The 11,385-nt window shown below is 45.9% G+C and overlaps 1 protein-coding gene and 1 long non-coding RNA gene across 6 annotated transcripts in view; one reads left to right on the top strand and one right to left on the bottom strand.

The window, feature by feature from the left end:
- The window catches only part of PRDM10 (PR/SET domain 10), a 44,565-nt gene extending 43,900 nt beyond the window's left edge, over window positions 1-665 (bottom strand). For 3 of the 5 annotated variants that reach the window (XM_084495893.1, XM_084495898.1, XM_084495897.1), the window contains exon 1: window positions 470-581. The gene's annotated coding sequence lies outside the window, so the exon portion shown is untranslated. Of the gene's footprint in view, window positions 1-469 lie in introns of all 5 variants that reach the window. The other 2 variants (XM_084495895.1, XM_084495896.1) reach the window with 2 other exon arrangements.
- On the top strand, window positions 579-10,549 carry LOC311422642. The gene is made up of 6 exons (XR_014685447.1): window positions 579-717; window positions 1,614-2,395; window positions 3,309-3,354; window positions 5,951-6,107; window positions 7,529-7,660; window positions 9,060-10,549. It is a non-coding gene; the product is annotated as an uncharacterized lncRNA (long non-coding RNA).
- Window positions 10,550-11,385: the final 836 nt, after the last annotated feature.

Genomic DNA, 11,385 nt, shown 5'->3' with positions numbered 1-11,385 from the left:
AAGCACGGGGCGAGGGAGGCGAGCCGCCCGCCGTCACGGAGGGCTGAGGCGCCCACAGTGCTGGGGGGGAACAAGATGGCTCCAGCATACATCCCCCCGCCCCCCCCGCTACTGAGGTGCCGGGGTCCGGACCGTACCATCGGGGGAGGGGGGGGGAGCGGGGGTGGGGGCAGCCCCTTCTCCCTCCGGCCGGGCCGGGTGGGGGATCCCGGCTGGGGCGGGGAGGGGGGGGAGCGGACCGTACCTCTCCCGCGGGGGGGCGGGGGGGGCGGAGGGGAATGAGTGCGCCCTGCTCCCCCTCCCCCCCCCACTCGCGGGAGCGAACGGTTTGTCCCGGCCGCAGCGCTAAGGAGCCGCCAGCTCCGGGCGCCATCTTGGGTGCGACTAAAACAACAAGTCCAAAACCCCCGGCGGGGCCCCGCGGCGCCCCCGGGCCGCGCTTCCCTCCCGGACCGTCCCATCGCGTTACCTGAGGGGGTCCCGTGCGGGTGGCGCGTCCCGGCCGCCGGCGGCGGCCCCGCGGCGGCCCCAAACCCCCCCACCTGTCCTCACCTCACAATGGTAGCTGCAGAACGGGAGGGGGGGCGGCCGCCCGGGCCTCATTACCATAATCTGCCTGGCAACAGCCTGCGGCGCCGCGCGCTGATTGGCTGAAACGCGCCCGCCCGCCGAGACGGGGCGCAAAAGCCGTCAAGAAAAGAGCCGGGAGGCAGGCAGGTCAGGGGGCCGGGGTGCAAGGGGAGGGGGGGGCAACCCTCACGGGGGGGTGGGGGAGAGACCCCCTACCCGGGCCTTCACTCCCCCCGGGATGCCCTCCACCAATCAGAGCGCCGCTCTCATCCGCGCTCCTCTCCGCCGGGCCCCTTCCCGCCAATCCCAGCGCTCGTCTCATGGCGGCGCTCCGCCCCCCGCTGAGGGAGGCGGTGTGGGGGGGGGCGCAGGGGGCGCCCCCTGGCGGCGGGGGGCGGGGGGGGAACGGGGCCGGGGCCGGGGCCCCCCCTCAGCCCCTCCGAGGGGCGACCCCGCGGCCCCCCCTGGGCTCCCGCCGCCGGGGGGCGCCTCGCCCACAGCCCTTGGCCCCCTCAGAGTCTGCCCTCAGAGCCGCGCCTCAGCCCGTTAATGGCCAAACCACGAGGAAATGCACCCAAAAATGCCCCCCCGGGGTCCCCTCAGGGCTGAGGTTTCTTCCAGGTTTATCGCCAAGAGCTCCACCCCGCCATGGGCTCTTGTGGCCCAGTGACCCAAAGCCCAGTGCTGGAGGAAGGGCAGAATTTGGCTAAAGATGACTCAGGGCTCCTACAAAAACTGCTTCTCCTCCTCCTCCTCCTCTGCCCCAGGAGAATAACAGCAGGGGCAGTTCTTGGTGCAATTAAGCTACTTCTCCACTCTGGCTGTTAAAAGCCTGATACAGTCTTTTAAATCGAGGCCCATGTGTATGCTGAAGTCATCCCCATTTGTACTGACCTGTCCCTTCCATGAGCAATCAAGATAAAAATCAGAGATGCAAATTTTCTAACTTGTGTTTAGTAACTTACATCTTTAGCCAAGAAAGATTTTTAAAACTGAAGCGAGTGGAATTGCTTACCCAATTTGGTTCTGTTTTTTCTCCACAGTTCTTCTCAACTCCTCTGGGCAGTTCTCTTAACTTGAATTATGGAAGCTATGGAGTCAATTTCTTTCTCTACCCTGTAAAACAGCTTCAATTTCATTATACCACGCTGAAATGTTGGGATAACAAATAGCACAAGAAAAAATATAAGACCAAACAAAATTGCTTTATTTCCCACATGTCTTAACAGTGATTTGTACTCATTCTAGCAAGTCAAAGCGTTTTCATGCTGTTGTATTTTTATTTGGGATTTCTGAGAGTCTCCCTAACATTTTGAAGACTTGAAACATTTTAGAACTGACTTGGATACAAGCGTGGTATTGTGTCATGTTTTCATGCAACTATATCGTTCTGCAATTGAGCACAAAACAGCGTAGGACTTCAGGGCTGTCCTTTCCTGGCACATGGGTCATGTTCTGAAAGTTATTTGGGGGTATTTTCTTCCCTTAGCTTGGAAAGACTGATTCAGGGCAAGTGCACAGTGGATGTAGCAGGCTGCCAGATGCAGAAAAAGCATGCTGCTCTGATTCATCATCTGCAGTATCTGGAATCTGATGTAATGCCCATTGTATTTCCCACATTTAATGTGTTCTTTCTGATGCTCCAGCACAGGCTTTGTTTTTCCAAAAGCCTCGTGCTGCCAGAGTGAGAGAAGCCTTCACATTAGGTTAATTTATTTATTTCTAGTTCTCATAGATAGTCCAAATAATTTCCCTGTTCGCCTGTCTGGAACAGTGCTGTAACCCTTCATTGAATCCTCCTTTCTCTCATCTCCTGGGTCATCAGGTCTGTATCTCCATCTGCATTGTCTCGTTTGTATACTGCTGTTTCAGCACTGCCTCTGCTGCATGTGTCCTGCCTTGCCTATTTTGCCTTCCCCACGGCCTACATGGCTCGTTTTTCTGGACCGCAGCGCTGTCTCCCACGCAAGCGTGTGTATTCTCATCCTCCCAGCAAGGGCCGTGCTCTCATTTCAGGCTCCAGCTGGAAAAGGATGCTGCAACCCCGCCCTGTTTCATTTACTTGCAAATATCTTTTTGACCCAACTCATCTTCTTGAGCATCTCCATCGCCTAGTAAAACTACTGCCACAAGTCTTTGCCTTAACAAGACCTCCTCCCTCCAGGACCACCGCTCCCTACAGCTGCTCGGAGACCCTCCAGCCTCCTTTCAGACCGCCAAAGCTTTTCTGTTTTTTTCCTTTCTATATCTCTTTGTTGCTGCTTTTGTTGGGGCTGATTTTTCATGACGTTGTCCCATTCTGAGAGGCATGTAGATTAAAACATGACAAAGAAAAATGCTCAAGTGCTGTAAACTCATTTGAGTTATGTAAGCAGACCGTGCCTCGCTGGCCCTGTTGACCTCTCCAGACTACATCTGTGCATGATAAGTAGGCACTTGCATCCAGGTTTGCAAATTAAACTGTGCATGGGCTGTGCACTGTAGTATCCATTGAACTTCCCTTGTACGAGCCTGATTTAAAATACTAATCTAGAAGATGGAAGAAAATGTTTGTTAGAACCTTCTAAATTATATTGCAACTGAAATGTGATTACTTTGCATCCTGCATGGAGAATACAAAACACGGTGAAGTTAATGATATGAGTTTACTGATTTAGAGTAAGCCACAGAAAATTTAATTAAGATTGCTTCATGTAAAACATACAAATGTAACAAAATGCTCCTGTTTTGGTTTCCAGAGCCATTTTCCCCAGAGAAGAACAAAAAAACTTTCTTTTTAAAAAGGTAAATTATTCCCCTTATTCTGCAAGGAAAAAGTTTCACTAAAAAGTTTGGCTGTAACCATGTTTAATAGCATCTACCAAATAATCTCAAAATTGCTTTGACTTAAAACTAAGGGAAAGGTGTACCATTAAAGAAAGCATTTCATCACATACATTCACTTTTGACTACCTTTTTTTTTTGTCATTCATTCCCAAACATTAAATAAATATGGTCAGCAGGCAAAATAAGTGACAAAACAATTTACATGCCCCATAACAATCCTGATTGTGCTTTTTGTAAGAAGCGCATCGAGTTTTAGGAAAAGGCAGCTTTTCAGTTCACCATGAACACCTACTAGAAGCCATACCGTGGTATATGAACTGGGAAAGAGTGTTCTGGCTGCAGAAATGCCTGTAGGAAAAGCACTTTGCCATTTGCATGCCACCATCTCCCTCTTCCATTACAAAAGGCTGCTGCTTCTGAAAGCATCTTGAGGTCTGAGTTCAGTAGGAGGGAAAAATCAACCACAAAAGTTTGGTGTTTCACAAGATCTGAGGTAAACTGCTTTTGTTTGCAGGCTTCTCCAGAGCAGGGCCCATTTTTCCTCCTTTTTGTGCACGGCTGCTACAGGGGAGTCCTGGCCCATCAGCAAGGCAGCAGCTTGTGGCAGCAGTAAATGCCCACACTCACAGACACATATGGGAGCACTGATGCACCAGAGTTTTTTTGCATTTCAAGACTTTTTAATTAGAGCATTTCCCAGAAGCCTGCACTGGACAGATGTAGTTCAACTTCAAATCCAGGTCAGCCACTTGATCTCGGATTACTGTGCATTTAGTCCCTACAAACCTCTTCCCCCAGAAGGACGTTCAGCCTTCACGCGATTCGCCCCGCAGCACTTGCAGGACATAACCCAGCTCTGCTCAGGTTCAGGTGCCACCAGCAGCCATTCCTGGTCACACAGGAGCACTGACATTAGGGCAGATATTTGTGCACAGTAAACAAAGGATATCTTCATTTCCTCTCCGTTCAGCAGGCTGGGATGACTCCAAACTATTCATGATGTTTGTTGATATTTCTGAATGTGCTAGAAGTAAAAAAGTTGACCAGAAATAAATATTTTCTCTCAGAATTAGTACCGTATCTAGGCATTATAATGAAGACTCATCGCAAAGAATTTAAAGGACTTCAGTTTTCTAGAACATTTTCCTTTGTCCAGCCCTGGGAAAGGTCTTGTTATTACAGGTCCCTTTGACAGCTGTTTTCAAAAAAGAGAGTGAATTGATAAAATCAGGCTTAGCCAGCCTCTGTTGGGAAAGATGGGATCCTTCGGAGATATTCCTCTTACTTCTGGATACCTTTAGTTGATAAAAAAGGCAACATGGAAAAAGGTTTGGTGATAAGTTATGTTTGATGCTTGAACTGCAGCCACATTTTCTGAAAACCATGAATCACAGAATCACAGAATTTCTAGGTTGGAAGAGACCTCAAGATCATCGAGTCCAACCTCTGACCTAACGCTAGCAGTCCCCACTAGACCATATCCCTAAGCTCTACATCTAAACGTCTTTTGAAGACTTCCAAGGATGGTGACTCCACCACTTCCCTGGGCAGCCTGTTCCAATGCCTCACAACCCTTTCAGTGAAGAAGTTCTTCCTAACATCTAACCTAAAACTCCCCTGGCTCAACTTAAGCCCATTCCCCCTCGTCCTGTCACCAGGCACGTGGGAGAACAGGCCAACCCCCACCTCGCTACAGCCTCCCTTGAGGTACCTAAAAAGAGCGATAAGGTCGCCCCTGAGCCTCCTCTTCTCCAGGCTGAACAAGCCCAGCTCCCTCAGCCGCTCCTCGTAGGACTTGTTCTCCAGGCCCCTCACCAGCTTCGTCGCCCTTCTCTGCACCCGCTCAAGCACCTCAATGTCCTTCTTGTAGCGAGGGGCCCAAAACTGAACACAGATAACCTTATTTAGTTATGTGCCAACCACAGATGCTATTTGCCCAGGCTTTTTGTAAAACAGTAAAAAATAAATCCCTGGTCTGGGGAAAACCCACAATTAATTTCAATAGGTACGAGCTGGTTAGTCTGTCTCCATCCCAGATGCTCCGAAGTGAGACCCTTCTCCTCGGTGTAGGAGCTACAGGGGGGTTCCCAGCCACCAAATCCCCTGCATCACAGCCACCACGAGGTATCTCCTGGGCAAGCTTCCTCTTAAGGGAAGTTGAGGTTTTTGTTCTTGCAGCCTTGACCGGGAGACTCCTCTGGGCGTCACTGAGGACAAGTCAGGGATTTTTTTTTCAAGGCCTATTTCTACTTACTTGTTTTCATGCCAAGATTTTTGCGTTGCTTGAAGAGGGGACTTATTTTTTCTTTCCCCAGTGTTTATTCTCCTGATATATTTATAGGCAGCAGTCATACCCTCTCCTGGAGTTTGTTTTGTTGGACTGCACAAGTCACATTCCTTTTATCTTCTCCTGTACAATATGTTCTCCAATCTCCAGTTTGTCTTACTAGCTCCTCTGCTGGAGTGCCGCAACAGAACATTTGAAAAATAGCTTAAGTTACGTGATACATTTTTTGAAGTAGCTTCAGAAAGCCTTATTGATTTTTAAGCACAGAAAGCTTCCCCTTAAAGTCTTCAGCTCCTTGCAAGAGAATAGATTGTGAGAGCACCCCTACCAGCCACAGCCCCATCCAACAGAGCCCAAACTGGAGACAGCAACCAGAACCATCTGAGAATCCAGATCATCGACAGACCCCAAGGAGATGATGCAGGTCAGTACAACCAGGAATGAAGCCCCCAGGCCACAACACAGCCTGGCAAAGACAACCAAGGTTAGACAAAACACAGCAATCACTAGTCAATCCGTGCTCCTCCAGGATCACTCAGGTGAGGAGTCAAATCCCAGGGCTCTGCTTGCACAAGCACCTGGGCCTGTGGGTGGGCACATGGGTGGGGGCCCCGGGTGGGGCTGTTTGGGGTTAGTAAGATTTATTAGTGGCCCCGGGTCACTAATGTGATGTGTTGTTGTTGAAGTGCTGCAGGTAAAGCCTTGTTCCTACAGCAACTCTGGTTTTCTGCTAGGCCTTCCACGTTTTGATGTGGAATCTCTCTTAAGATAATGTTATTGTTCTTACCCGCTTCTATTAAAAATCTATGGGCCTGAGTTAGAGTAGCAATTTAAAGTTTCAGGGGTGGTTGTGTGTTTTATTTATGCCTGTTTATTCCCCACCCTGAGGCTTGAAGTTTTCATATACTGCATTTTTCAAGTTTCCCTTCCCCAACCTTCTCCTAATGATCAAGAAGCTGGAGATTTGAAAAGAAAGCTCCTACTGATGTTTTCCCAGAGGGTTTGGGGATTTTGTTGTTAAGTGTAAGAAAAACAACCTTTGTAATATTGGCAATGTTGCATTGCTCTCAACATCTCTGGTATTTGAGACTGCAGTGTCCTGTTTGAATAACTGACCCTGCAGAGAGAGCTGCACAAGCAGACACCTGCAGCAGCATGGGGCTGTATTGATTTAGATGTCACTTTGGATTACATTCAAAATATTTTTGCAGAGTAGTTCTTTGCAGTTGGATGTGTCCTTCAAGAGGATAGTTGTCTCAGTGGAAGAGAAATGTTTACTTTGGTGACTGATTAGTGTAAAGGAGGGGATGTTTTGAAACTAAACAGAGTTTGAAAGGTAAGTATATTCCACCCACGCTATAGACAGATACCCGAATGTCTTTGGAAACGAGTGTCTTAGAAGAACAGTAGGTATCAAATGGAGCAAATGTATAGTGAGTGCCAAGATTTGTCAGTGAGTTCAATGCTGCCTTATCTCTACAACTGACAAAAGGAAAATGGTATCATCTGAGACAGCCATTAAGCTTGAAGCTGCAGCCTCTGCCCTGGTACAGATGGCTACAAATTAAAAACTCCTGCTGCCAGCCAGACAGGAAAAACATGGAAATTAGCAGCCCAGAGGAAAAGCACAGGGCTGCCCAGAGCAGGGAATTCTGGCAGTCCCAGACCACGCTTCAGACAAATGACATTGGAGGAGGGATTCAGATACTGTACTCTGCAAGGAAATATTGTATTAATCTGTTTTTAAGAAATCTTAGTGTAGTGAATGGAACACAGCCCAGTTATTTTTACCTTTTTTTTTTTTTATTATTTTTTCCTTTCTTTTCCTGTTGTTTTTCATTGTAGGAAATACTCCTCGTTGTCAAAGCTCATGTGATGTTATTCAAGAGCACCCAAATGTTATGTTTTCCAGGTGTGCCCAGACACCTGGCCAGCCACCAAACAGAGGTGTTTTCTTCAAAGCAGCGGATTTACACGGTAAGGCGAGCATTCATTCTTTCAAACAATTATGACAGTTCTCAGCATTTCTCTGTTATTACAGAATTGTTCAACTGTTGCTTTGAACTCTTGTAACCTCAGCCTGCATACAGTGGAAAAATTCAGGATTTGCTCGCCTGAGCATGAAGCTCACAATAAAATATTTGCTGCAGTTCCAGCTGAGAGTGCTTGTGCGTCCTGCATCACGTTAGGTTTGCTCTGCCTTAATTTTGCAGGAGCCCTTCTGGAAATTTGTATCAAGAGTTTTGCTTCAGTAGAATTGATATTTCACAGTACTCTAAAATCCATTTGCTCAGGGAGGCAATCTTTAAAGATAATAAAATATATTTGGAGCTCAGGCTGGATCTGTGCTGTAAGTTCTGTCAAAGGATCCCAGAATTTGACCCCTGATTTTCAAAATGATTTGAAATTTTCTGTCTAGTGAATTTGACTGCATAATAGAGCACCAGAGTAATAGCAGAGCTATTTCTTAAAGCAAATTTGCAGTCATTTTGATCAAGAGACTTGCCAGCGACTTTGCCCATCCAAAAAGCAGCAAATTTTTGCACTTAAGTGTCTTTTTTGCCACCATGGTTAGATTGTCCTGAAAGTTATTATTTTAAGTGCTGAGTTATTTAGGAAGGTAAAGGACAGGAATACACCTAAGATTAGGTCATTTTACACTTCTGAGATCAGTCTGATAAGGCTGAATTAATCTCCCCTGTAAATTCTGTTTCATCCAAGAATATCCTATTAAGCTGAATGAGCCACTTCACATTCTTGCTGTCCTTCTCAAATGCAAAAGGTTGTAATGAAATGTCTCCTTCTGCCTTAATCTTTGTAATGAATTCTAGAGCATGGCTCCCCTTCTCTGCCCTCTGCTCACTATTTCTCTACAGAACTTCTAGGAAACCTGCTGGTGATACCTGTTTTCATTTCTTCCTACACAAGTTCCTCAAAACATTCCACCCTACTTAAAAATGCTAGAAACTCCCAGCCCAAAAGCTATTGGCATGCAGAGTTAAGTCTGTGGCTCATGCTTTTCCAGACTCTTGTGTAGGTACAGATAATCACAAGTGACTGCCTTGCTGGAACCAGGGACGAGAAACTTCTCTGTGGCATTGCAGCTGAAGCAGGGTGTCCCGCACTTCGAAATCCCTCATCCAAGCCTAAAAGTTTGAAATGGTAGTTGGCTCTGAACTCAGGGAAATGTTTGTGTTTTGTTTTGTTTTTCACACATACTTTTGTTAGATAATCTGTGACCTGGGGGAAGAAGTGATCTGCCAAGCTTTCTGAATCCCTTTCCAGCAGCAGAGGCTGGTGTTGGTAGAAAGGTTGAAGCAGGCACCTGGAAAGAACTGTGTTGTCTGAGTAAGAGATGACTTCTTGCTTCAAGTAGGGCATGAAGAAAAGGAAAGAGGAGGAACCAGCTGCCTACCTGAGCACACCAAGGAGCTGCAGTGAGGAGCAAAATATGCTGCAGATTGTTTAATAGGTAGTTTTCACAGACCTGCATCAGAAGGCTGTAGTGCAGCCCTGGTACTTTTTTCTCCCAGGATGAATGCAGCCAGGATGTTGTACAGCAGCCTGGCCTCCATAGGTGTTGTAATAGTGGGCAAATTCATTTTAGTGCTGACTGGGTTTTGAGCTCTTTCTTGCGGCTTAAGCATGTTGGATGAGTTTAAATATTACTCCTCTGTAAACCTCAATACCTCTTGACTAAGAAAGAGAAAACAATGCATGTTCCATGCCAACTTCAGGTGTAGGTAAACAGTGATGTTATTACTCTTTTCTCAGGAGTAGTGTTTTTTGACTGTAGGCAATATCTGAGAAGAAAACTTCTCACTGACCTTGATATTCAGGTAGTCCTCCTGCTAACCCGGTAAATGGCAGAAAGGATACCTGGCTAGCACCCTTCACAAAGTGGTCTATCCACATAGCCCAAGGTTGTCCTGCTCTCAGAGTGGTTATATTACCTCCATCACTCTGATTTACTAGGCAGAGACAGGATTACTGCATTCAGCCAGGACTAGGTGAGGTGGTATTGTCTGCTGTGGTCAGTGTGAGAGCACCCTCGGTGGTATTAGAGGTATTAACAAAGTCATGCATTGGTCATCACAAACCCACTGTCTTCCTAAAGGATAGAAGTGCAAAGGGAACCTGCGGTAAATGTATAAAGAAATGGCTTGTTTCTAATTTGGGTTTTTTAGAGCATGGTTTTGATTCTTTGGTCCTTCCTCAGACAAAACTCCTGCTAAAGTAGATACAGTAAAATTAATTAAATCACTGTGCTAGCTGTGCATTGAAATCATTTTAGCAATACTTTGACAGCTTGTGAACTCCCCATTTGCTTCCTGTGAAGCAATCATTTAAAACTCATTTACTTTTCCAGTTTCAGGTTTGTATTTGATTTCCATTCTCAAAGCTAAACAGAAAAAAACAAAAACAAAAAACCAATGCCAAACATGAAACTGAAAAGTGCAGTTACGCTGCTAACTAAATCTTGCCTTTGCTTAATCTTTTTTTGACCCATTCACTTTCTGTCATGGTGCCTGCAGAAACTGTACAAAATATTTTACAAAATACTATTTCAAATAAATAGAGCAACCACAACACTGCAAAAACACGTTAAAGACACAATCAAGATGAAAAGACAATTCAATATTCCTTTAAAGCATACTGGGAATCTCTCTCCTTTCAGAATCTTTCATCAGGTTTCCTTTAACACCTGACATATTGGTTGATAACATAAATACAAAATAAAAATGAATGAAAGAGCCCTCTACCGTACAGAATGCAGGGTTCCTTCACGATGAAATACTCAATAGTGAATCATGCAATTGTTGGAGAGCTGTTGGCAAGTGTTTGAATAAAAGGCAGAAAACCAGATTTAACGTGTGCAGTATTTTTCCTTCCCCTACTTTAAAGAAATATTTTCCCAATGCAAGAGCTTTTAAGGAAGAGAACAACTTATGTAGCCATAAACTCATTTGATTCTTATTTTTCACTGCTGTACTTCTTGGATTTGTTTCTGGTAAATTATTTCTTGCCCCATGCCAGATGCTGTTTTCATTCACAATGAAGTAATAGTTCTTTGTTAGTGATATCACAGTATTATACCACAGTCCTTATTGTGACTTCTCAAATTTAGCGTACTGAAATACATTCTTTGTTGGTTGTTTGGGGGCTTTTAGATCTAGGGCTTGATTGAAGTCAGTCTGTAACAAAAAAGAAGGAACAGAGCCCAGAGATCTTGGACAGTACGCAATTAGCAGAAAAACATAGAAACAAAAGAAGAGCAAAAAGAAAAAGGTTGAATATTTGATATATCCTGTCTCTTCTTGCGTAGACAGAGGAAAAATATGAAATAATACTTGTGTGATTTGCTTTTGTTCAGGCTTTGATCTGGCATAGTTATTTAACTGTTGACCCTGCCAAGGGATATATTGGAGGGGGACAGTTGCAGGGGGATCAGCAGGTGGCACAGGCTGAGGTCTGCTCCTGTTCCCCACCACTCTGTGTGGAATCCAGCCAGAGCTCTGGTGCTGCACCCATCCGCTAAAGCAAGCGTATCCACATATGAATAATTTCTAGTTCATTAACTGAATCACAGGGTTGGGCTCTGCTATACATAGGGTAGAAACTTCGCTGTTCCCTTTTAGACATGTGATCTGGGGTTTCGTATCATGATGACACAGTTCCATCCTGGGCTGGTATAAGGCTTA

This window comes from Aythya ferina, assembly GCF_964211825.1.
Source record: "Aythya ferina genome assembly, chromosome: 22".
In the NCBI taxonomy this organism is placed as follows: Eukaryota; Metazoa; Chordata; class Aves; order Anseriformes; family Anatidae; genus Aythya; species Aythya ferina.
Note: the sequence above shows the minus strand (reverse complement) of the source record. Positions and strands in the feature narration are given on the sequence as shown.